Source organism: Ambystoma mexicanum, chromosome 6p (genome assembly GCF_040938575.1).
Source record: "Ambystoma mexicanum isolate Mex_15411 chromosome 6p, UKY_AmexF1_1, whole genome shotgun sequence".
In the NCBI taxonomy this organism is placed as follows: Eukaryota; Metazoa; Chordata; class Amphibia; order Caudata; family Ambystomatidae; genus Ambystoma; species Ambystoma mexicanum.
This window is the reverse complement of record NC_090935.1, coordinates 1,388,472,234-1,388,499,102: the sequence shown is the minus strand read 5'-3', so window position 1 is coordinate 1,388,499,102 and position 26,869 is coordinate 1,388,472,234.

Here is a 26,869-nt window from a genome sequence, read left to right as displayed (position 1 = left end):
CTAAATTGTTATTAAGAAAATCAATGTATTCATAAGATAACTTATAGATGATATTATGTCTAATTCCATTATTGATGTAAACAGTTATGTTCAATGTAATTCGTGTTGTCACCAGCGATGGCATCAGTGATGTGATTTGCAATGTCATTAGTGTTCTCAAACAACATGTAATTAGTGATGTCATCATTGTGGTCAGAGGCTGCACACCTTAACGTCCCTGCAACTTGAATTTCAAGGGTTTTGTTATTACATATATTTTTTCCACACATGGCCAGTGGCAATGGACTATGGCTGTGCCCACTGTATATTTTAGAACACTACAAGACCACTAACCATGGCCTTCAGCCATGTCCAGTGGGCACAGCCCTTTCCATTTTAGAACTCTACCAGACCCACAGCCTTGGCCTTGTCTAACTTTGGTTGAGTCAAGTAGTTGTTGTCATTTTTTAAAATCTTTTGTTGGTACACCATTAACTAGTACATTCAATGATTTATTTATTGACCATTATACTCCTAAAGTTTCTACATTTTCTTTAAGATCTAACAGCAAATATACTACTTTGCCACAAATGCCTTTCAGTAACTCAGATGGAGGCAATTTGTCAATTTTCCCTTGAAGCCGTATTATAGTTTGAAATGGGTGTGCTGTTTGGATAACAATGCTCTCATATAAGTTAAGTTGTTGGAGAGCTCTTGGAAGTTATTAGTGACTGAACGTCATGGCATTTGGTAATGTCAAGCTTTGTACTGCATTATGTCCAAACTATTAAGGAGTCAGTTATTTAGAATTCATTTTCTGCTATTAGATATAAAGCTAATTGGAACCATTGGGGTCCCTCATTTTCCTCTTTTCTGTAGGAAATATCAACTATTATTGTGCTCTTTTAAAAAAAAGTTCTGTGAAAACAGACACATGGGGCCTCATTACGAGTAGCCCGGTAAAAGCGGGTTCATTAACGGCATGCCAGAATGAGCAGGTCCGTGCTCGTATGAACCCGCTAATAGCGGGTGATTACGCGTGCGTGAGCACGCGCGTTCCCCCATGCCGGTAATGGCAATACCGCCATGACGCTAAAGGCCCTCCAACCCCCGTATACCGGCATTGCGGGACCCGCCGATAGCGGTACCGCCTCATACCAACCCCTAAATACTGGCACGGTAATACCACCATGGTAATACCGTGCTCGCAAAAAACAGACCCGGAAATTACGCGCAGGAACGGGAAATGGGCCGGCGGCCATCTTTAAAAACACAATCCATTGCCATCCTCCCAAACCACCAGTCGATACTCGGAGAGCACAGTGGAAATCCATAGAGAATGTCAAAGGCTACCAGGAAGACCACCTCCCGGCTGCGTAAACAGCGTTACTCAGACGCAGAGCTCACCATGTTAGAGGACACTCTTGCTGCACATGCAGACACAATACAATCCCACGACAAGAAGCTGGAGGTGCAGCAACAAAAGAGGCAAATCTGGCAGGAGGTAGCCCGCAAGGTATCAGCTGTAGGTACCACCCCGTGCAGTGTGAGGGACTGCAGGAAGCGGTGGGATGAGCTCCGGTTGGGGGTATGCAATATCATGGCCAGCAATCGGAGGGAGGCCATGGCCACAGGCAGGGGTTCCCACCCCCTGTCATATTGATGCCCTAGGAGGAGACGGCCAGCAGATTCATCAGTCCTGAGTCCATCGAGGGATTATACGAGATGGAGACGGGTGCGGCATCAACCGCGGAAGGAGGTGAGTGACCCTGCAGATCCCTGTAGGGGAGACCATGACGTAGCACAAGTGAAGTGGTAGAGAGTCTAGGCAAGGCATTGCATGTCCCAACACCCACATGACCATATCCAAATATAGATGGCGGGCCAAACGCTGCCACACTGAAATGCATGCTGAGTGCCAACTCCCATAACCAACACAGAGCCAACACACCTGGAGCTTGCCCATGTGATACATCACACAAACCCAAAATCAACGGCATGCCACCTGCCATGGAGTGAATGCTAACATGCCCCCTCTGAATACCCTGCGTGACACACCTGTAAGACATGAAAGCATGATCAAATGAATAATGAACAGCACCATCTCATGCCTCTGCCATGTCACACCATCACTGATGCCCTGCATCTCTTCTACCCCCCCCAGGCACTGATGAGGAAGAAGCAACCAAGGAGACAACTGCGAAGGCATCCACATCACACCCTAAGAAGAGGGCAACCACCACCACCACCTCCGCTGGAGGCAAGCAGGCCACACCCACACCTGTCCAAGGGGAGTCCCTGGAAGCACCCACCTCCACTGGGGAAGAACTTGATGCCAGTGTGGAGCCTGAGAGAGACACCAAGGTGACATGCCTGGCCACACTGAGCCCCGTGCCCACCCCCATGCCCCAACACCTGCAGTCACCCACCTGCTGTGAAGCTGATCCCTGCCTCCGTGACTGTGACCTACCCACCTCTGAGGAGTACAGTCCCGAAAATGCCATCCATGTGACTGCACAACCCACCACTCCAGCCCCCTCCAGAACCCTGGCGAAACGATTGTCGATGGTGGAGGCCCAACAGGAGGCCATGTTAGACCTACTCTGCCAGTACATAGCGGACGGGTAGGAAACCAGGCAGGGTATTCCCACAGCAATTGCGGGGACCAGAGCGGCCATCGAAGCTAACACAGCCACTGTCAATGCATCGGCTCGGCTAATGAGGGACTGCCTGGGGGCGGTGACACAGGTGCTGACCTCAATGCTGCTTCATATGCAGCGGCCACAGCTTGCAGGAGGTGTGGAACCTGCCAGCGAATCACGTACTACCTCCACACCAGCTTCATCTGTCCCCACCAGCCCAGTGCGCCACACACGTAGGAGTGCAAGGCACACTGAAATGCCACCTCTGGACAGGAAGAAGTCCCGGAAGTAGTGTGGGGGGACAATGGTAGTGGGACACAAGGTTGGGGCTGAAGGGGTGCATCTTGTGGAGTCTATTGGGGTGTTGGTGTTTGTTGGGGGGTCTGGGAGTTTGTTGGGGGGGTTTGGGAGTTTGTTCGGGGGGTCTGGGAGTTTGTTGGGGGGGTCTGGGAGTTTGTTGGGGAGGGGTCTGGGAGATTGTTCGGGGGGTCTGGGAGTTTGTTGGGGGTTCTAAGAGGGGGGAGTGGGCACATTTTTGCTGTTGTAAATAATACACACGTTGTGATTTGAAAAATCCATGGCTGGACATTGTTATTTTCGTGTGCATCCATTTAATGTATTACAGTGTTCAGTGCCCAACTCCCAACATTCCCTGTGTGCATGTCCACATTGGCCCAGTGTCTGACTGACACATGTCTTTCACAGTCCCTGTGTTTCAGAAGTCTTCGTGAATTAGTGCTTGGCGTACAGCATGGCCATCCTGTGCATCACGTACTGGCAGGGGGGCTACTTCACCTCCGTCTCCATCCTCATCATCCTCACCCGGGCCATGCATGTCAAGATCAGGTGGCAGTGGTACATTTCTCTGGACGCACATGTTGTGCAGTATGACACAGGCCATGGTGATCTTTGCCACCTTCTCAGGCCTATGTAGGAGTGCCCCACCAGACCTGCTGAGGCAGCGGAACCGCGCCTTCAACAGGCCAAAGGTCTGCTCAATCACAACACGGGTACGGGTGTGCACACAATTGTACTCCTCCTCATGGCTGTTCTGCGGGTTCCGCACAGGGGTGAGTAGAGACGGCCTCAAGGGATATCCTCCATCACCTGCAAGCAGATACAAATAGGTGTGTGTCACTCTGAACTGCCACCTTCAGGGAGCACAGTCATGGCGGCAGCTATTTGGTGTGGGCATGCACATGTCCCTGTACGCATGCAAAAATGTTACCTAGATGCAATCTATACTGTCATGAGGTGTGGTAGTCTGGATGGCATTCAATAGATGATGCAGGGTGCAATCATGCATGCTGAGGCAGATGTGCAGTGCTATTGCAACAATGTTTAGCCCTCAATGCATGCTGTTCATTCTCCACTATGCATGGTCACACTGACCACATTGCCACAGTTGCCATCCTGTTCATTCATGCATTGCTTGCCATCACCATGGTGGCCTGGTTGTGCCTCTTAATTGTTGACATCGATATGCATTATTTGTGAAATGTGGCCCAGTGATGTGTCATGTTCCGTTTGAATGGTTCAGGTCAGGAGTGTTTAGCTCTGCATGCATTCTCCAATCACCGGCTATTGCCACCCCGGTGCAGTATTCCCCCCCTTTCCCACCCAGGTGCAGTATCCCCCCCTTTCCCACCCAGGTGCAGTATCCCCCCCTTTCCCACCCAGGTGCAGTATTCCCCCCCTTTCCTAATCCAGGTGCAGTATTCCCCCCCCTTATGCATCCCCACACACCAGTGCCCCAAAGCAGTGCCATGGGACGGTTGTGCAACTCACCAAGCAGCCAGGCACGTGGTCCAGCATGTCGCTCCATGTGATGGGGTAGCGTGGAGTTACGCAGTACCATGGCATCATGTGTTGATCCAGGAAATCGGGCACAGCAATTTGTGATGATCTTGCTGGAGTTACATACCATTTGCACATTGATGGAGTGGTACTGCTTGCAATTGTGGTACACCGCCTCTATGGCATGGGGAACTACCAATTCCACATGGGTGCAGTCGAGTGCACCGACACAATTGGGCATGCCTGCAAGTGCATGGAAGCCTACTTTGGTGTCTGTTATCTCCTGGGCAGTCTGTGGTAGGAATATGTGGCTGCTTGCGTGCTTCAGGAGGGCATCCAGCACTTGGTTCAACATGCGTGAAAATAGTGGCTGTGAAATGCCATGCAGCTGGCCCACTGTGTGCTGGTAGGTGCCTGTGGCCAGGAAGTGTAGCACAGACACCACCTTTAGTAGCGGGAGGATGGCAGTGCGTATTTCAATGAGGCTGGCATTGTCGTTTTGTATCATGTCCACTATGGTGGTGATGGTGTCACGGTCCAACCGGTACAGGGTGTGGATCTGCTCAGGGGTTAGGATGAAAAGGCTGGGTCTGGTGCGAGGGATTGGTGGTTGCCTACGAGGCACTGCTGCCTGTGCTGGTGGTAATTGCTGGGCCTGTCTCACCCTCCTTCTCCTCCTGCGTCTCCTCTGTGCTGCCTGTTGTTGCTGATGTAGTTGTTGTTGCTGTTGTTGCTGTAGTTGTAGCAGTATGGGCATGTCCTCCAGCACCATGATTGCAACAGCTAGTGGTAGCATTTTGGTGTTGGAAGGGGTGTGGTGTGTGGGTGTGCTCATTTTATACTGGCCCAGCTTCCATTGACTCCACCTGTGGGGATTGTTTGCACCTGTGGCAGTTGCCTTGTATCCTGATTGCTGTTTGCGGGTGGTCCGCGATGCCTGTATGGCCGGCATCGTGCAGCCCGTGATTACCCGGTTCGCGATGCTGGTATTTGCATGTCTGCGTGGGTTGGGATTCCCCCCTATTACTGGCATGCCGCTATTTGCTCCCTGAAGGGGCGCGTGTTCGCGCCTATGCCGCTATTAGCGGCACCGTTATTTAGGGTGCCACTAATACCGGGTTTGCAGGTCGGAATACAACGGAGAGGTAAACGATTACCATACCGGCATCGTTTTTGCCTTACCTCCAACCTCGTAATGAGGCCCATGGTATTTCAGCAGACATGTTTTGAAACAGCTATTTCTTTTTTGTATATGTTTGCAAGTTGGGTGATGTTTGTGAGGTTTTCACTAATGTTTTCTAAAGTTACTGAATTTTCTAATTCAACTTGAGTTCCAAAATATTTAGTTTGTATGTGCACTATTTCTCGAAAGGAGTTCTTTAGCAGTTGCATGTAGGAGAATGTTATTTAACTTTTGCAGTTCTAGAGCATGACTTTTTTCATAGTAAAGTCTATGGACAAGATTTTGTATAGTGGAATGGTGTGCTGCAAACATTTTGATGTGGTGGCAGGTGCTTTTGCAAGCATTTCCTGAAAAGCAGGCTAATGAATCTACTCTGAGTCCATGGTTTGTAAAGTTTTTATTCTACTTTTGTCTTTTAGATTCACATAGTAATTGAACAGTTTTTGTAAAAATGTTAAGGGTTGTTGGCTTACGTGACATATTCAGCTGCACATCCATTTTTACACTGGATGGTTTGTTTGGGCAAAAGTATCATTTCATTCAAAGTTTGTTGCGGACACTTTTTCTATAAGGGTTTCTTTGGCCATAATGTTGTCTCCTATCATTTCATACCGTCGGCCATTATTGTCTATGGCAATTGGGTGTCTTTGTTTTTTTATATAAACCTCTTCATTAAAATATGGTTCTTTGCAGCTTGTGTGAATACATTCGCCTTCACAGAAGTTTAAAAAGGTATCTATGTTGACATTGCCCATGTTTAGAAGTACTTTTTTGTAATGTATTGATTCATTTATTTACTGCTTTCAAACTGTTTCATATTAATTTGAACACCTTTCTGTATAGTAGAAATGTGCTGTCATTAGAGCTTTGAGGATTTGTTTTCTACAGTAGTTTTTAAGGGTAGATCATGACTTTTTAGCTGTCTGTATAAGATGGTTATGAACTCTGCGGCGGAGCATTTTTTGTAAAATTATTTTTTTGGATTGTTTTACTGTGGCTACGTTAACATTGGTATATATAGAGTTACGTTCGTTAGTAGGCCTGCATTTGTTTGTACATCCTTTTTACTTTCAGATTTTGTAACAGGGGCCTTACTTTTTTAGTAGTGGCTAGATTATTTTTGTTGCGTGAGGTTACTAGCTGTTTTGTTTTAAAGTTTTCTTTAAATTGTTTTAGAGGAGGATGACTATATAGCTTGTTTTTATTTTTATCTGCTCTATTTTTTCTTTGTTTTCTACAAAGTTGTTTCTTAGTAGGCATTCTGTTCTGTGTATTGCGGAAAAAGAAATTTTGTGTTTGAAAGCTGTGGAATGTTTATACATGTATTATGCATGGGTGGGAGTCTGTGTTTGATTGTAGAGATGAGTAGAGTGTTGTGTGATTGTGCAGTGAGATGATAGGTGTGGAGGGAAAGGTTGTGTTGGAAGGAAATTAACCTATCCAACCGCCCTAGGCACTTTAGAGTGAGACAAATCCCATGAAGAAACCTGTGACGTGCCAGGGTGTAGGGGACATGCTAAGAGACACTGCACAGACAAAATATTATGCAAATTGTAGATGTTTAGATTTAGTGCAGACATGTAAACAAGCACCATTTTTGTAGCTATGGCAGAAATATTGGGCCTGCATTGCAGCGTGTTCGACAAAGGCTGCAAACCTGATGAAGTTTCCTGAATTGGCCCAAACGCTTATCAGAGAGAAACTTGCAGTTAATTTCCACAGAAACCCTCCTTTCTTCTACAACTGTTGCCAATACATTTTATCCAAATAAAGAATATATCCTGCAAGGACATGAGATGGTGCTAGGCGCCGCGCTGTACATGCCATCACAACCAGGCCAGAGCAGTCCTCCAACCCACACCCAGCCAACTACAAGTTATAGCCCCTGCAACTGTCCAAGTCCTAAGACTCCTAAATTCCAATATACCAGCTGACCCCAGGCCCCCTGACCATAAACCAGACAACCATAAAAGATCTAAAAGAATGGTCATCCTATCTGTACTTTACAATGGCATGATTTGTAATGTGACATGCAGGGAGGTATACATTATAGTTCAAAAGCGAGGGTGGCAGCCTTGCAACCTCTGTGGTCTCCCTTGCAACCTCTAAAAAAACAGGAACATTTTTTTTTTTTTGTAATGAAGCACCTCGTGGCTTTTTACTTCTGGAGTGCCGGGCTTTCTTGTTCAGGCCCCTTAAAAAAAAGAAGAACAATAAGAACAGGAGTGCCACAAGTCTAACACTTTCAGCACTGACCCTAAATAAGAATGAATAGGAATACCAAATAATGTGTCTTTCTGGAATTCTATACAATAATTGCTAGACTCATTAAAGGTTTATTTCAGGCACATTTCATGGGGTGAGTCACTGATTTAGTCTGTTCTTAAACACCTCAACTCAGCCTTTCATCGTTCTGAGGTCGATAAATGAGTACCAACACAGGTTGGGTGATATTGGGTGTATTTTTTCTAAATAAAGCGCTTAAGCGTAAGTGCTATATAATAACACATCATTATCATTTGGTCATGGACGTTTGCTTGCATTCACAGTAATTTGGTAATATGAGCCTATGCACACTGATCTTAGTGATACATATGGCGATTCATTCTTGTATGAAATGTTCATCACATTATAGTGATATCGTAACCATATTTTTCGTAGTGTACAATGCTATGTGATGCCACTTCCTATTTTGTCAACGGGTGAAAGGTCCTGTTCCATCGCTTCACGGGATATCACTTGGGGGTGGGGTCAAATGACATCACTTCCTGTGATGTCATCAGGGGGGGTCAAGGGTCGTGTGATGTCACTTCCGCTACCCCTGGCATTGTGGTGAAATGACATCCCTGCAGCCTTGTATGCCAGATGATGCAACTGGGACGAGTGAAATGTGTGTGGTTCAAAGAGACCTCGAGCCTTCCCATGTACCATTCCATGATCATGCCAGGTGCCCTGTGCAGCAAAGGTACCCAGTCAATTTACCAAAAATATTTCGGAGTGATACATTTCACCGAAGACTATAATACCGGAAAACACTGAAAATATTTAATACAGATATAAAGGGTAGTGGGGTAAGGGGTTAAAATGAGTCGGAGTAGGGTCGGGTGGTGTTATAAGGGTGGAAAATCAGTGGGTTTTGCGGGGACTTCCCCCAAATAAAAAATAACTCCGTGTTTTCAGTATTTTGTTCACTATTAAATGTACCTCTCTGAATTTTCGATCGGTAAAATCACATATAACTATTAGAAAGGAGTAGCACTTTTAGACGTACAGATTTAAATGGATTTTCGACTTTGGTTCCCTGGCGACGTGATGGAAGACAGATGGGCGGGGCTGAGGCCAATGGCCTGGCATCCCCTAGGGAGTAGGCTGACCATGGATAGGGTCTAACCAACTAGCTATACAGGTTTGTACTGTATACTGATGATGCTGTGCCCCTTTTTAAGCTCTTGCTTGCACCCTTTTTGCTCAGAACATTCCTGAGAAGGTGGGTTATTTGCTGTCACCCCTGTTTTTTTTTGTATAATTAAAAGTTGTTATCCTTGCAAGAATCTTGGCCTTTTTTCCCCTAGTGGGTTGCATTTTTTTCTGGTGTCAGCGTTTAGGGGCATGCCTTCAAATGGTGACCCAACATGATGTCAGTGCCCCCCGTACATGCGGCGATGTCCAGGCAGCTTCTCCAAAGGAGCTGAACCCACATACATCGACCAGTCCCAGAAACGTGTATTCACCAGTGGCCATGCAGGTGCCATCTTTGCAGAATTCCTGCCTGCACTTTGGAGCGGGCAGCGGCTCTCAGGAGCGTGCAGGCCGGTGTTGTTGGAACCCCGTGACGGAGGAGTATTGGTGAACACGCACAAATGAGTATAGTCTTGCAAGTGATGACAAGTAGGAAGTAGATGTATGGGAGAGTGGGAAGAGTATGAGTACGTGGAGGGTGAAGTTGTTGGTGTGTTGCTGTTATGGCTTGTGTTATTTTTTGGTATTATACATTTTTTGAAGGCGAATACTAAGGAAAGGAAAATGGAATGGTAGGGAGCCTCCCGAGGGAGGCGAGAAGGTGGTACCACAAGCATCGTATGATGGAAGAAAAAAGAAAATTAATAGGAGCCCCGTATAATTAGAGAACTTGGAAATAATAGTTATTCTTATTTTAGCTTATTTTGTTTGTATTTTTATTGTGTAGGGTGTAGGCACAAGAAGGGTTGCTGTGTAATCAGCTGTATGGTTTGAGTTTGTGGAGTGCATGAGCAGGAGTGTGGGAAGAAAAAGGGGGGAGTAGAGGAACAGTATCTTTTTGATTTTTTGACGGGAGGGAGAGAATGAAAAGTTGACTTTTTTTTAAACAAAAAGTAACAGTGTGCTCAATGCATTAGCACAGGTGTAAGGAAAGCAAGGGTGCAACCACCACTGCCATCGGAGGAGAAACCGGGTATAGAGTATATGTGTAAGGCCCTACCGCTGTATCGAGACAAACCTTTGAAATACCATAAGCAGTGGGTAACAGAAAGAAGACAAGGGCAGATTGCCCCACTCATGGCCAGAGCAGGCCTCCCATAATAAGGGTATGCTAGACCATATGTCCATATTCCTAGCTGCTAAATATAGTGGAAACAATTAACAAAAAGGAAGGAAATACTATATATTTGGAAAATGTTCGAAGACACAGAAGAGTGAAAGCGAGAGGACAGAGAGGACAGTAGCAAAGTCGATTGCCCAGGAAGAGAGGTTGAGGCAGTGATAGAGTGCAGAGGGATACACCCACTGATAGCCCACCCTGCAGTGGGCTATACTAACCCAACATATGTATCCACAGCAGTGACAACCCCACTGTCCAATATGTATCCCCTATGAACACCCAAGCACATGCCAATGTCAATAAGAGGGATTTGGAGTTGGCATTGGCATCAGCAAGAGTAGGATTGAATAGACTGTGATCAGGCCAAAACGAAGTGAATGCTGACAGACAGGTAGAGAGGGCATCAGATGAATGGAAAGCAGGGGATTTCCTATTCAGTATATATAATATGGCCATAAAAAAACATACATGTATAAAAGGAGGGGGAAGGAACTGAAGGGGCAGACAGCCTAGGATATGACAATGCTGATGGGTGCAGTACATTAGATGAGTGTGATGGTGACGAGGATGAGGAGGTAGAACAAGTGCCTGAACTGACCCCTCGGGTGGAAATAACCCTGGGGCAATGTGCTCGCTTTGAAACCAAGACGGGCACGGAGCAACACAGGTTCAATCCCCGGGTCAGCGCTTAGAACTTCTGGGTATTAATTGTGCTATAAATGACCTATCAAAGCCTATGGGACGGGGGTTTAAGGTGCAGGTTTGGCCGGATGGTGGTAACAAGGAAAAAGGGAAGTTGGAAGAAGGCAGAGGGGAACAATGTACAGATGCAAATGCCTCTGATGCATAAGGGAGCCGGCAGGCCTATTTATGTGCCAAAACAACCTAATAAAAGCACTCCCGGCCCTTACAATGGGTGTGAGGAAGTGGATCTATGCATTTGAGAAACAGACAGCAGAAGTGCTGCTAGCAGTCAGGGACGTCAAAAGAGTATTGGTAGCTACTATCACAGATCAGGCTGCCAAAGTGTGGCTAACAACAAGGTACACAGGAGTAACTCTGGGGAACGATGCACATGATGGAGCATCCTTTAATAAGATTAGAGTGAAGAAATGTGATGCGCTACAGTGAGCATTTCCTAACACACCGACTTACAGTCTATCATACAGTGTACTATGGTCGATAATGAAGATCCTGTTCAATTCATTCTTAAAGTTCAGGAGATGGGGGAGTGGAGAAGGGTAATTCATGGGATCAATGAATACCCTTTTCCTACTTTATTGTTCAAACGGGCCTACCCAAGGAGGTGCAAAAGGCATTAAACAAAATTGTGGGTGTTGAAGCAAAGGGATGGCCTGAAATACAGAGCATAATAGTACACCATTGGAGAAGAATCAAGGAGCATGGCAGGGAAACGACTCAGAGGTGGCAGGCTGAGGAAGAAAAACTAGAACAAAACAAACTAGCTTAAGTCGCTGTGGAGGCGTCAGTATTGATAGCAGCACAGACAGAAATGACAGGATCCACCGCAAATTTTGCAAATGCTGGAATAGCCGCAGTGTGGCCGGAGGAGGACAAAGACAGTGGGGCAGTAATGCACAGTACCCTTGCCCACAGTGGCAAGGAGTTCAGCAGCGATGAGGTGGTGGGTTCAGGGGGTTGAGGGAAGGGAGATTTGCAGGAATGGGACCCAGAGGGGGAGGAGTGGGGCCTTCACAATGTTGGAACTGTAGAAAATGGGGGCACTTTTCAAGGGAGTGTAGAAGCAGACAGGGAATGAGGTATAGCTATGGTCAACAGAATGATAGTCCACCCCAGGGGACACCCCAAGAATCAATGTCCAGAATGACCTCTATACCCTAGGAAATACACCAGGTATACACATAGTTGCCCCACAGATCCATAGTCCACTTTTGCAGCAACAGCTGGCGATGCAACCATATGCCCCCAGAACACCTTCCAACAGGCAGGTGGCACAAACCCATTCAATGGGACACCTAATGGTACGGTCGCCCCATTTTGGGGTGCAGACGTGGTGGCGGGAAACCCCTTCTCATTGCCCGGGACAAACACGTACCCTGACTAGGACACCCCATAGAGAACTCTTGCATGTCCAGTCCTGTCAATGACCCTTAACCCTGAGAGGAACCCTTGGTGGGGGTAGAGATAGGAAACAAGCAATTCATATTTATGGTTGATTTGGGCTGTGAAAAATCATGCATCAGTGAAGGGGACTTCCCATTATCTGGAGAACTCTCGACACCCAAGGATTCTCTGCGGCTATTTCTATGGTTAACTACACAAAAGATTTGGATGTAATAGTCGGATGGAGGGTGGTGAGCACTCCCCTATTGTATTCTGAGAGTTCTTCTGTCAACCTGCTTAGCAGAGTTCTGCGCAGTAGGTTGAACATGATAATCTCATTTACTGATCACTGCATTGTTTGGGCCACTCCAGGAATGTGCGCAATAATAGTGAAGGTGATAATACACGCAATGGGAGGTGAGGTTGTGGTTCGGGGAATACCTTTATACGTAGAAATTTTCATTTACGGCATAACAGTACTTGTGGTGGAGGTGCCACAAATTGCCAAGGGTTGTTGGAGAGTGCCAACAGATTTCACTTTTTGCCCTGTATTGTCCCCAGAATTGGTGTCGGGTACAATCCTGTCTCTAGACCTACAAGGGTTGTTATCTGCAAAAAGAGTGGTTGTGCTAGGAACAGACAGTCAAGGGTATGAATGGTGTACATTGCTTTGCATCGATCCCTCCAAACCATTAAAAGAGGTGACAGACTCACAGCTTTTTGAAACAATTACAGTGATGGAGGGATAATCTTAGAAATGTATATCCCCTATGAGATCATGGTGCAGTACAGAAAGGCACAGTGTACCCTGATGGCCATTGTGGCGCCACCTCCATTCATTGAGGCAGAAATGGATTATGTGCCTGTGCAGTTGTGGACCACCAATCAACATGACATTGGGCATCTAAAAGAAGTGACCCCAATACACATTGCACTGAAGGCTGGATTAGTATTACTGTGAGGGAAACAGTATCCACTATCAAGCGAGGCAGAGGAAGGAATAAACAACACCAAACAGGCCCTATTCAATCAAGGGATAATAGTGGTGTCTACCTCATCATGCAATACCATGATCTACCCTGTAAAAAAGGCCACGGGGGGCAATTGGAGAATGATCCAGATTTTTCGTCCCCTCAATGATGTGGAACAGAAAGAATTTCCTGTGGTTCCAAACCTGCCCCTAGGTTATTTAAGTATCCCTTAAGAAACTACCCACTTTGCGGTCATAGATTTAAAGAATGCTGTCTTTTCAATACCCTTGCACCCTGACTCACAGTACCTCACCTCCTTTACCCATGGTGGGAAGCGCTACAAACACACTTGTTTGCCCCAAGGGTACTGCAAGTGCCCAAGCATCTTTAACAGAATACTCCATGCTGACCTAGGTAACATTCAAGTGCCCAGCACGGTCATCCATTATGGGGACGACTTCCTTTTGTGTAGTGACAGTAAGCAGAAATGCTGATTGGATTCCATTACTCTTCTATAACTTTTGGCACGCAAGGGGGACAAGGTTGACAGTGCCAAACTCCAGTATTGCCAACAGGAAGTGTTGTACCTGTGTCAATAAATATCAGCAAACAGCAAAAGAATAATACCTGACAGAGCGGCATCCGTGCATGTAACACCCAGAACTGTGACAGCGTAGGACATGCAAAAATTCCTAGGATTGTGTAATTATTGAAGAGCATGGAATCTAGACTATGCAGCGTACACAAGGCCACTCCTGCGGGGCCTCAAAGAAGCAGAGAAAGGCAATCACAAACTCGAATGGGCAGCAGATATGGTATAATATTTCAATGATTTGAAGAAAGTGATATCCACAGCCCCAGTTCTCGCCACCCCAGACTATACCCAAGAATTCTACGTATTCTCACATTCAAATGACACACTTATGACTACAACACTGACCTAAAAAAGTAAAATTGGTGACAAGCCATCGGCCTATTACAGCAGCAGACTCAATTCAGTTATGCAAGGGCAATTCTTATGTGAACAAGCAATTGCTGCGGCTGCCTCCACAATAGAAAAAGCTCCGCTATCATGATGGCATGCTCAGTCACTTTTTACGTGGAGCATTCAGTATTTGGCATCTTAGAGAGATCGAAATCTACCCTGATCACACAGCGAATAGACGTATGAGATTATCATCTCCAGCCCAAACATTCATGTTGAGCGATGCAAAACAGTGAATCACACCGCGTTTCTGACAGAAGCTTTTACAGATGAAGACTTGCAAATAACACTTATGACACATATGAAGGGGAGGAGGATGACATTCCCAAAGCAAGGGACAGCCCTTTGGAGGGGGTGAAGTGCTCTTTGTTGACGGTCAGAGACAATTGATAAGGACACAGGACAAAGACATACGGGCGTGGCAGTAGTGCCCCTCAAGGGAGGTGAATATGAAACACTAGTGATGAAAATACTACCCATGCACTACTTGGCCCAAGCAGCAGAACTGGTGGTTCTCATTGAATCGCTACAAGCATCACAAGTGTGCCACATGATTATCTATTTAGATTAAGCATACATCCCTATAACAGTGCATTCCGGGTTGTCACGATGGATGAGGAGGGGTGTCTGGAGAGCAGACGGTTTCCCAGTGCAACATGCAGCAATGATAGATATGTTGATTTTGGCACAGTGAGAACCCTCTGTGGTGGCAGTCATCAAATGTGCCACTCACACCAATAACACAGGTAAACTTTCATTGGGTAACACTGTGGCAGATGCTGCGGCCAAAATGTCAGTATATGTCCCTGTCCCAGTAATTTCCGAGTATGTCCTGATTCCACCAACACACCATCATCAGGACATACCGTATACAGCATTGCCTGTTGCACAACTCATTGAACTGCAAACAAAAACGACAAGTGAGGAAAAGGACATATGGTCCATAAGAGGGTGTAAACAGTCCCAGACAGATTTGGTATGGCACCAGGAATGCTCTGGTAAAACAGTAATGCCATATGTGTTGCTATCACATCAATCATCACACTACAGCAGACATAGAGGAGGATTAGTATGTCCTCAATCTTCAGGAGCACCTTACGAACATGATCGTACATTGCCCCACATGTCAAATTTTCAGCATAGAGATTATGCTCCAGACCTTACAAGACACCTTAACCCACCATATTAGGTAATTCCGCAACTTACACATATATTATGCAGACATGGGAGAAAGATGCAATTGTTCACAGTACTTGGCCGTTGTGGTTTGCCCCTTTTCATGGTGGGTCGAGGCAGGTCCTTGTGCACACCCAGATGCCGAATGTTCTGCTAAATTCCTTGTCTTCAAAGTCTTCCCCAATTGAGGGTATGTAATGTGTTACGGTCTGATAACAACACACATTTTTTCAATGAACTCTTTAAAAAGATCACAACACTACTTGGCATTAAGCAACGGATGTGTTCAATATACCACCCCAGGCCAACAGCGTTGTGGAGTGCATCAACGGTCTGCTCAAAAGCAAACAATCTAAACTCTGTACCACATTAAAAAAGAACTGGGTGCACTGCTTGTCTTTGGCCCTTTTCAGTTTGTGCATACAACATAGCAAATAACACCACCTATCACCCATGAGGTGGTAATTGGTCGGTGCATAAACACTCCCATCTCCACTGTCAGGACAGCATCTGATGCCCATAAGGCTACAGTGATTCTAGGTGAGGAATTTAAAGAGTATCTGGCGACCCTAACATGTGCCATTAAATGCATCTCATGACAACTTGCACAGCCCCGGACAGAAGAGACAACAGACACCACACACACAGCAGTGGCAAGCTCCCAGCCTACCCAACCACTCCTGCCTGGAGAATGATCTATGGGCAGAGTCTTGTCTGAAAGTGGAACAAACTCTCACCCACTAGTCCACAGGGATCAATCATCCAGGTCATTGCTTTTGGACCCAGTTCCTGGAGCTGGACTCGTGCCAGAGGATAACCTGGTGAGGGGTCTTTGTGGAGTGGGACACTGGGTGGTGAGATGCAGTATCCCCTTCTCTTTAACACTTTTACCCCATCCTACCAGGAAGGATACTTAGGAACTCAACCCCCTCTTTCACAACACAAACACTTTCTCTAGGACATCTCGCTATGAGAGAAAATGGACTAACACCTGAGCCATATCCCTGACATGTCCCAATACAATGGTCAGGCAGGATCAGGCAATTACTGACTATCATGGACACCTGACTTCCATTACACTTCCCCCCACAGAAAAAAGGCGGAGCACGAGAGCACACTCTGAGTGAGGTAAAGCACATGAGGAAACAGCCATTCCAAGATTGCAGTTTAACACGAGGAGCAAGACAGCGAAACGGAAGGGGATCATGAGGAAGGAAAATGCCCTTAACCTTTACTTTCACAAAACCTTGAGTATAGAAAGCGTAAGATCAGGAAACCAAGCTGAATAATCTGGCATTGTGTGTCAGAGGGCCCTCCTGAGTCGTTAATTAATGCGGGGAGAATCGCCTGCTGCTGTGGTAGTGACCTTGGCTCCTACAACAAAGCAGCGCCAGTGAAATCAACACAGCCAGTGAGTTGGGGAGGTTGATACCATACTGGTCTGTGTTGAAGCCAAGGTTGCAAGTGGCAACATTGTATGGTGAGCGCTGAAGCGAACGGCGTATGAAACGCATGTGAAAACCAACGCAAGTACAATTGAAGAACAGATGAGTGATTGAACTTTGAAACAAAGATACAATACCTTTCAAAGACTGGTCGGCACCAAATGTATGCTCATTTGAAGCTCTCTGTAAGATATCCAACTGAGAGGTGGCAAAAGTGAAAGAGTGGCAAAGGACTGTGAAGCAACGGGTCAAGCAAAATCTTGTGCACAGTTGAAAGTCTTTTATGTTGATACAGTAAAGAAAGTTGATGGCAAAGTAGATAAAGTTGATCTGAACCGAATGAGGGAGATCAATTGAAAGCTTCTGCTTAAGGCAAGTTTGTATTAAAGTGAATTAAAATTGGTCCAAGTCCAGTGGAGGGAGACTGAAGATTGTGTTGAAACGGATCTTAGCCCTGCTGAGGGGGATCCAGGGTGAACCGTGAATCACCCGCAAAATTGGATATATGGAAATTCTATGAGAATTGTGTTAAAGGGGATCTAAGGCCGGCTGAGGGGAATCCAAGGTGAATAGTGAACCACCTGAGAAATTGAGTATGTGTGAAATCCGAAGTGTAAAGGAACTTATTATTTCTTTGTTGCTTCAGGTCTTCTGAAAGAAGAGACTTTGAAAGGCAAATTGACTTGGGCACAGAAGTCCCTGATGCTAATGATTGAACTGCACCCTCGTGTTGAAGAAGCCAGAGACTGTGCCAAGCTCATGTGTGCTGCCTTGTCCCGTGCTGAAAATGTGGGGACGGGAAGCCAACGGCCTGAATATCCTGACTTATCAATTTTTGAACACTTCTTTCTTTTACATAACATTGTTTCACACACTATTTGTATTTAGAGGTAAGGATTGGCAGTACGTTTATTAGTGTAGACCCTTTTATTCTGACAAGACACAACAAGGACTGTGTTCTTAATATTTGATGGTCATAGCTCACTGCCATCTTTAGATTTTGTCTGAGATAGGTGTTTTTCAAACCCTTTTTGAAGTTCATTAACCACCCTGTGTCTGCCTTACTGTTGATGGCATGCCTTGCTTACAAACCCTAGATTTGATGGCCCATACAATGTTATTTTCTTAACCCCTCTTGCTGTAAAAGTAAAAGATCTCTGCTATTCGATACATCTTTCAGATGTATGTAGGGCACCCCCAACAGGCACACAACCACCTTGAGTGCATTTCCATGTACCTGCTCTTCCACCACAGATCCAGTTATCTATGCAGCCATTCAGCCAGCTCCTATAGTAAAGGAAACAACTGTTCAATATTGTGAAAGATATAATATAGATAAAATAACACCAGCCTTTTATTAAACAAAATGTTATAAAAACAAATCTCTCTCTCTTTCTCTCTCCCCCTCTCCAATCTTCCCTTCCCTCTTTTCCGCCTTTTAGTGTGCATCATTTGTTCCTTTCAGGAAGATGACAATGGAACCAGCATCATCGAATATCTCTATTTATACTAGGACAGCTGTCAAATATCAAACTGTCCATATATGTTCCGATTCATATACATGTGGATTGCATTTTACTGCAGCACTGTTTGCCATTTTGATGTTTGCACTAGGAATTTACTGGGGATCTTCTTTTATATGGGAAGCTCATATAAAAGAGGGTGTGTGCACATTTGTGGAAAGCACATTTACAAACATAACCATCAAAATTGTAAATATCTATAGCACCATTAACCAGCACAATAACAGCTATAAAAAACCAACAAGTGCACCTGCATATATTAGTAAGAAAATCAGCGTGATATTAGAACATCTTTTTCATTTATTTTTTAAAGTATTTTGCATATCATAAGCATTTATGATGACCCTAGAAGTGGAAGTGTGGTTAGAAAATCCTTAGAATTACGTAAAAGAAGGAAATGGCAAGCACAGAGAGTGAAATATGATGCCTACCACCGGCTTGACCTCGATGCCATTGAGGATGTACAACATCTGAAAATGTCGAACAGATGGTGCAGAGACATGAGTATGGTAGGAAGACAAACAACAAATGGCAGCTGCTACATCTGTTCACTAAACCCAGAGGCACCCAAGTTATTAGTACCATAGGTAGTACCAATTATAGAAGCACAATGCTGGGTTCATCTTGCGCTATGTAGGATCAAAGGCACCTTCCAGGCACACAGAGTAGGACTAGAGCCTGTCGATCCAGATCCCATGCAATGTAAGAACAACCTAAGAGACATTAAATGCTTACAGCAGCCATACTTAGTTATTGAAGAACTCAAAATACACAAATGGTGGGGAGGAGGAACTCCTGGGCTCAGTATATGCAACAAATGTGGACAGAGAACATTGCAAAATTAACAAGGATTGCAGCTATAGAGAAACCAGTGAAAGTGCACTGGGAAGAAATATATGAACTTTGCTTCCACAGTGAAGAAAATTGCTTTATTGGTTCAAATGAAAAGTGCAACAGGACCATCGTCATCCCATACCTGAAGCCGGGCATGATGAAAGTAATGGATTCTTACTGGGTCTGTGGCCAACATGGAGGGGCTTTTGTTCATTGGCCACACTGCACTCAGCGCTGCTAGTAATCCCAGAAGAACACTTGAAAGGGGGGCCTATACGTGACTCAGCACCAACAATATTTCCTGCGATCGAAAAGCACAACCCAGCACTGCCACCAGAATTCTGCAACCTCCCCAGGAAAAGCCAGTATGAACAACTGCAAAGGAAGAAGAGATCATCAAACTATTAATGAAAAATACAAAGGGCCTCATTACACGGACGGCGGAGAACCATGGCGCTATTAGCGCCATGGTTCATGCTGGTAAAATACTGGCACTGCCTTGGCGGAAAGGGGAATTACCGCCCCATTCCAAGGTTGGCGGGGCGGTAATTCCCCCTCCCACCATTGCCCTTCCCCATTCCCATTTTTGCCCCATAAGGCTCAATGGGAATGGGGAAGGCGCTAATTACGGTACCGTAAATTGCGGTACCGTAATTAGCTCCCTGGGTCCCTTTGCGGGTTGGTTTTTAACACCTGCAAAAATCAGGCGTTAAATCCCCCAACCCGCAAAGGGACCTCGTAGTAAGGCGGTAAGGATTTACCGGTACCGGTATTTTACCGGTACCGGTAATTCCTTACCGCCATCCGTGTAATGAGGCCCAAAGCCTCATTGCTTGGGGAAATCCCCGAAGACTACCGAATGTTCAGCTTGGCCGTAACCTTTTTCTCCTCACTCTTGGTACTCGGCATACAAGCAGCTGTCAATGCAAAATAGCTGCAGATATTGCGTTGGAAACTGGTCCAGTTTGCAAAAGACACTGAGCATGGGTTCAACATCGTAAAGGTCAAGCTCAGTGCCCTAAGGTTGATGACAATGCAGAACCGTTATGTCCTTGACATGCTGAAGGAGGCATGTGCCGAAAAATAGGAGATTCATGTTGCACATTCGTGCCTCCCGAAGATGCAGAGAATGTATTGTTCTCTCACATAATAGCGGCAATGCCCAGTCTGTGAGTGAGCATGAAAAAAGAAGCTGGTGTCAAAGGGGATGATTGGTTTGACATTGCCTTCGATTGGGCTCCATCCTGGCTGGGAGCCATTGTGAAGATGCTGGTACCTATCATTGTGTTCCTCTTGGTCATCTTCTGCACCTGCCAAAAGGGATTCTGCTGTTGTGCCAAAGTAGTGCAAAGTAGCACAATGATGATGATGGTTTCAATTGGCGCCCCCAAAGCACCTTGTGATACAAAGGATACTGAAATACAAATATACCATGCCAACCTTGAATAATTCCTATACACTATGGAGACAAAGTGAACCACTTATACCACACCATCATTGTTCCACCCCCTGACCCTGAACATTATGAGGAAGTAAGTGGTGATCTAGCAGGAGATGGGTCATATATTTATATGACATGCAAACCCGAAGTATATGCGCAAGCAGGAGAAAGTTTGCGGTCAGTATGTAAGGCCTGGATGCCAGTATAGGGAATTGAAGCTGCAGTGAGAAGGGAGAATTAATGCATGCATATGGGGGAGTTTGTTAATGTAGAAGTAGCAAAAGGGGGGAATTTTAGGAATGAAATGAAACTACACCCACGAAGCACTTTATGGTGAGTTGAATCCCATGAAGAAATATGTGATGTGCCCGGGGGAGGGGGGCATGCTAAGAGACCCGGCACAAACATGATATTATGCAAACTGAAGATGTTTATATTTAGTGCGTGCATATAAAGAGGTGCCATTTTTGTTGCTATGGCAAAAACATTGGGACTGCAGTGCAGCATGTTAGACACAGGCCGCACACTTGATGAAGAAACCTGAATAGGCCCAAACGCTGATGAGAGAACGAGATCTGCACTGTACATGTCTACAGAAACCCTTTTTTGTTCTACAACTGTTACCAATAGGTTTTATCCCAAGAAAGAATGTATCCTGCAAGGCCATGAGACTGTGCTAGGCTAGGTGCCTCGCTGCATGTGTTTTCACAACCAGCTCAGACTCCCACCCAGCCAACTACAAGTTATAGCAGCTACAATTGTCCATGTCCCAAGACCCCCTAATTCCAAGATACCAGATAACCCCAGGCCCACCGACCATAAACCAGACAACCATAAAAGATCTAAAAGAATGGTCATCATATCTGTACTTTACAATGGCATGAGTTGGAATGTGAGGTGCAGGGAGGTATACGTTATAGTTCAAAAGCGAGGGTGGAAGCCTTGGACACCAGATGACACAACTGGGATGGGTGAAATGTGTGTGGGTCACAGTGTCCTTGAACCTCCGCCTGTAACAGTCGATGATCATGCCAGATGCCCTGCATGCAAAGAGTAACACTGTTAGAATAACACATTTAATTGGATTTTTGACCTTGGTTCTCTGGAGACAATGAGCCGAGCTACCCCCACATGATGGAAGATGGACGGATCAGGCTGGGGCTAATGACCTGGCATCCCCTATGGAGTAGGCTGACCATGCATAGGGCTGTACCAAACATCTGTACAGGTTTTTACTGTATACCAATAACACAGTGCCCCTTTTTAAGCTCTTGCTTGCACCATTTCTGTTCAGAAAGTTCCTGAGCAGCAGCGTTCTTTGCTGGCACACCTTTTTTGTATAATTAATACTTGTTATCCTTGCAAGAATCTCTTGGCCTTTTTTCCCTAGCGGGTTGTAGTTTTTCTGGTGTGAGCATTTAGGGGCATGCCTCCAGTTGTAAGAGTAAGAGGCTGTACAGGTGTCATAAGCTTGAGTTAGTGAGAATGGAAGTGGTGGTGTGATTGAATAAGTAGGAACATTATGAAGTTTTGAGGAAAGCAGTGGTTGTTGGAATTGTATGCTCTAGTGTATAGGTTTGAGGGCTATCTGGATGTAATGGATAAAGGGGTGAAAGTGTGTGTATGTGTGCTAAAGTGTGTTAGTGATTTGGAATTGCAATGAGTTTGAAAGTTGTTCAGTTGGAATTAGGACCTCATGTGCATAGGGGTATGAAATATTGAGGAAGTGAAATTGTGTTATGGAAGTTGTGGAGAGATAAATGTGTTGTGTGGCAGTAATGAATGGGTGGTGTATAGAATAAAGAACAGTCTTTAGATTGGAATAGAAAGAGTGTGAATGTTGCAATATAATGAGTAAGAGTGAAATATGTTGTTAGTTAGAACAGAATACTGTAGTCTAATTTATAGTAAACGTACATTGTTACAATTATAGCAATATACATGATATAGTATTGTACCTACTTTGTAGGATGTGAATAGTTTCTTTCTTCGATTGCTGTCTTCTTCAATCTTCTTTTTTCCGGTAATTGTAAAAGAATTTTATTGGGTATATGTGGTAATGGTGAAATACGTTTAGTAAGAGAGGTTGTTATTTATTGAGGTAGTAGGAGTTGTTGGGAAAGAAAGTTAATAAAGTTGTGTTATGGGTGGTGCAGTAAAGTAGACTAAGTAGGTTGTTAGAACAATTGGACTATGGCCCTCATTATGAGCGAGACAGTGTGGAAATAATGGTGCCGGTATAAAGTTACTGGCACCTTTTCTGGACCGGCTCACTGCGGCTCACTTCGTGTTTGCCAGTAGGGGCACTGTACTCACGGCAGGTCTGACCTTCTGGGAGATCAGGCTGTAACCCGAAGGCTTTATACTGAAGCTCGGGCCCCATTACTAATGATACCAGTGCCTCAGGGTTCCCATTCCCACGGGAATTTACAGCACCACCATCGCCTGTGATATCCTGGTAGCACTGGGATGATAGGTGTTGGTAACAGTAATGTGGTTTTACCGGAAACCCCGTAAAGAGGTCCTTTGAGTAGTGCTGTTTGGAACATTATAAGTAACAGGGCAAATATGGGTATGTAGAAAAGATGCATAGCTAGGTTAGTTTTGTGCTGGTGATTTGAATAGGAGAAGTGGCGTGTTTGTGGTGCAATGCATTTGTAATGTGTTTTAAAGAATAGGAAAACTAACTGTGTCCTAGTGGTAATGAAATGGCAGATTGTAGTTGGAGCAGTGTTTGGCGTCTTATAGTAGTGGTTGGAATAGAACAGTAATTTATATTTAAAGTGAAATGTTCTATACACATACGTGAGAACAGGTGGAGAATGGTGGCACTATAAGGGATGTAATGAGAAATGTTGGAAAGTATGATATCATTCTAGAATTAAAAATGGAATGTGCTGTGCGTTTAAAAATATTCGTTTTTAGGAGAATTTTGTTGAAAGTTAACACCTGCATATGTTCATTTACAGCAGCACTGTGTGTAACTTTTTTCCCAAAAAAAGGAAAAGCAGAAACAAAAGGCCTGTAGAACATTTTTAAGTGGCACCTGGTGTGTGGAAGTTTAATATGTTAGAAGTACATTTAAGTAACTGCCACTTGATATGACCAAGTGCAGAAAACGGCAATACATGTAATTTGATAGAGTGGTTAATAAAGAGAACATGATTATTGAGAAGCTTAGTACAGGTAAAGGTTTTTAAAAAACATAAACAAATATAAGCATACCTGTACTTTTTCTTGTTAGATGCACATGTTGTTGAATGTGCAAATAGAAATCTTGGAGAGTTTCACAATATTTGTTGTTGCAGATGGCTGTGAGTAACCGGTGATATGTACTCTGAGAGTTCAAAAGAACATCTGAAGTGGTGAACTGAGATGATAGGGTTACATTTACAGTATTTGGATCTTATTGGTGGGTGGATGTGTGACTGTTTGAAAGCAGCCAATAAGGGACTGTTAAAAACTTAAATGTAAAAAGGGTAGAAGGACTTCCCTGTGATACAGTATCCAGAGACACCGCAGTAGTCCACAGACACCCGCAAATGCGATCCAGGTCCTTTAAGGATGCCAGGCATGGAAAGGGGACTGCAGTGACCGCGGATAGTCATGGTGTCTGCAGACATCGGGGGATCAGCCAATTAGGTTCTGTCATTTTGGTGTACAAGAAAAAAGGGTAGCAGGTGTTTTTTGTTGTGGGCAGTGAAGATGGTTGTGTCTATAGAAATGAAGAAGCAGAGTTTGTGGATGTTGAGAGATTTTTGGATCCATTCATTGAAGGTTTATACTGAATCTTGTTGCATCTCTTCTGCTATTGGATTGGAAGAAGTGGAAGTTTCACGGTATGCAGTTTGTGGATTAAACTGGGTGGCCTTATTACCATTCTGTAAGAGTTTGGCTCACTTTAGACATCCAGATATTATTAGTGTGCATTGTGGAGGGAACAGCTTGCGCTATATAACTCCAGTATCTTTGCAGCTTGTAATGAAGGATATGTTCAGAAAACTAATGGAACTGTTTCCAGCTGCAAAGATAACTATTTCTGAAATCAATCCACGGCAAATATGGAGATGTCCAAATTTGTTTTGTCCCCAAATGGAAGAACCTAGGCACCATGTATCTAAAGGTGTATGTGATTTTTATTTTATTTAGGTGTGGAATCTATTGACAATTAAAATATCAAGTCGGATGGTGTATATATTTTTCAGAGCAATGGAGTGCATTTGACTCATGTTGGCAATCAGACTTTTCTTTTGAATGCTCAAAATGCATTGAAAAAGTTCATGTGAACAAGTTAAAAGTGCAGATGTTGAGTGCATACTGATGCATTTGTTAGTAGGTGTAGGACATACAAATGAGAAAAAACCCAAACATGTGAAAAAGCAAAAAACTGAAAAAAGGCTCTTTAAAGAGCCACCGTTGTAGAATAAATGATTTAAATTGAGTTTGAACCTCCCAAACCCCTTTCATTGGCCAGGATGTCCACGGACAAGGTGGTAGTTTGCAGACACTGCACACAATATCCGTGTCTTTTAAGGATGCCAGTCATGGAAAGGGGACTGTGGTGACCGTGGACAGTTGCTCACGTCCAAGGACATCAGGGGATCAGCCAATCAGATTTCATGGGTGTGGTGTACAGGAAGACTGGGTAGCAAGAGTTATCGTTGTTGTGTGCAGTGAAGATGCCTCTGGCTGTGGCTTTGAGGAAGCAGAGTGTCTGATTGATGGGCGATTCATGGGCCCATTGGTTTATGGTGTGGATTACCTGGATTTCTTGGATTTCAAGAATTTGAAGTTTTCTGGTATGGAGTTTGAGAAATGAAGTGGGTGGAATTGCTCCCATTTTGTGAGAGTATTTTTACTTTGCAGCATCCGGACATCATTGTAGTTCACTGTGGAGGCATTAGTTTTGGTTATGTCACCGGAATTATATCACAGTTTGCAATGAAGGGTACATTTGCAGTTAATGGAACTGTTTCCACATTTGAAGATTGTTTTCTGTTGGATGGCTCAAAGACAAATGTGGAAGCATTCAAATTTATTTTGTCCACAAATTGCGACAGCAAGGCACAATGTAAACACAGCTGTATGTTCTTTTTTGCAGGATGTTGGAATTAAATATTTTCACAATGAATATATCAAGTTTGATATTGTCAACATTTTTTGAAGCGATGGAGTGCATTTGACAGATGTTTGCAATAAGATGTTTCTTTAAAATGTAATTGTAATTGGTTATTTATCACACGCTTAATACCCAGAGGTTTCTAAGCACGGACCCAGGGATTAAACCTGTTTTGCTCTGTGTCGTCTTGTTTCCAAGGCGAACATATTGCCCCAGAGCTATCCACCCAAGACAAATGCATTGAAATAGATTCTCTGAACACATATAATATGGATTGAAGTATGTTGTAATAGAAAAAAACTGAAAAACAAAGTTAGGAGCACTTTTTGTGGTAGTTAGAAAAAAGAATGAAGTTCCGTAGAATATTTGTTACTTCAGTATATAAAACTAAATAATCTAAAAAATATATAAAAGCCAGAAAGACAAAGAAAAACGTTATTTAAGAGCCCCCATTTTTGAACGAAAAACAAGCTTATTGATTTTAATTCCACTGTATTGTTCCTGGAATTTCCTAAGTGTCAGCAGACTATAATACTGTCTGATGACTTTACAGGTGGAAAAAGAAGCCCTGATTTTTTCTTTCATTTTATTTTTTAACTGTGAAAGGTGACTCCAAAAGGACCCTTTATTTTTGTCTTCCTGGCCTTTATGTTTTTTTGGGATTCTTTTTTTTGTAGGAGAGGCAAAAGGTAAGGAGGGGGAGGGAAGGGAAGATAGAGACCGAAAGGGCACCAACCACAGATATGGAGAGGCTGATGGACATGGGAAGATGTTAGAGATGCCTTAAATCTAAAGTAGGTGGCAGTGTTTCTTGTGCTCCTTGACCCCGGTCTTGAAATAATTTCCAAACTGCTCCCCCTGCACAGCAGTGTGGCACAGTACAAATAGAGTCCACAAACTGGAACGTTGTCACCCCATTGCGTAAACGGACGGTCCAAACAGTTGTGATGTCCTCAGACTATTAATTGGAGTTTTAATAATAAAAAGGAGAATTTATAACACAATAATATACAAAATATTTATAGTAGAAAAAAATATTTATTTATGAAAGGGATGGTGTATCAAAATGGGAAACATTAATGGGCTATTTTGGAATTTCAATAAAGTCAT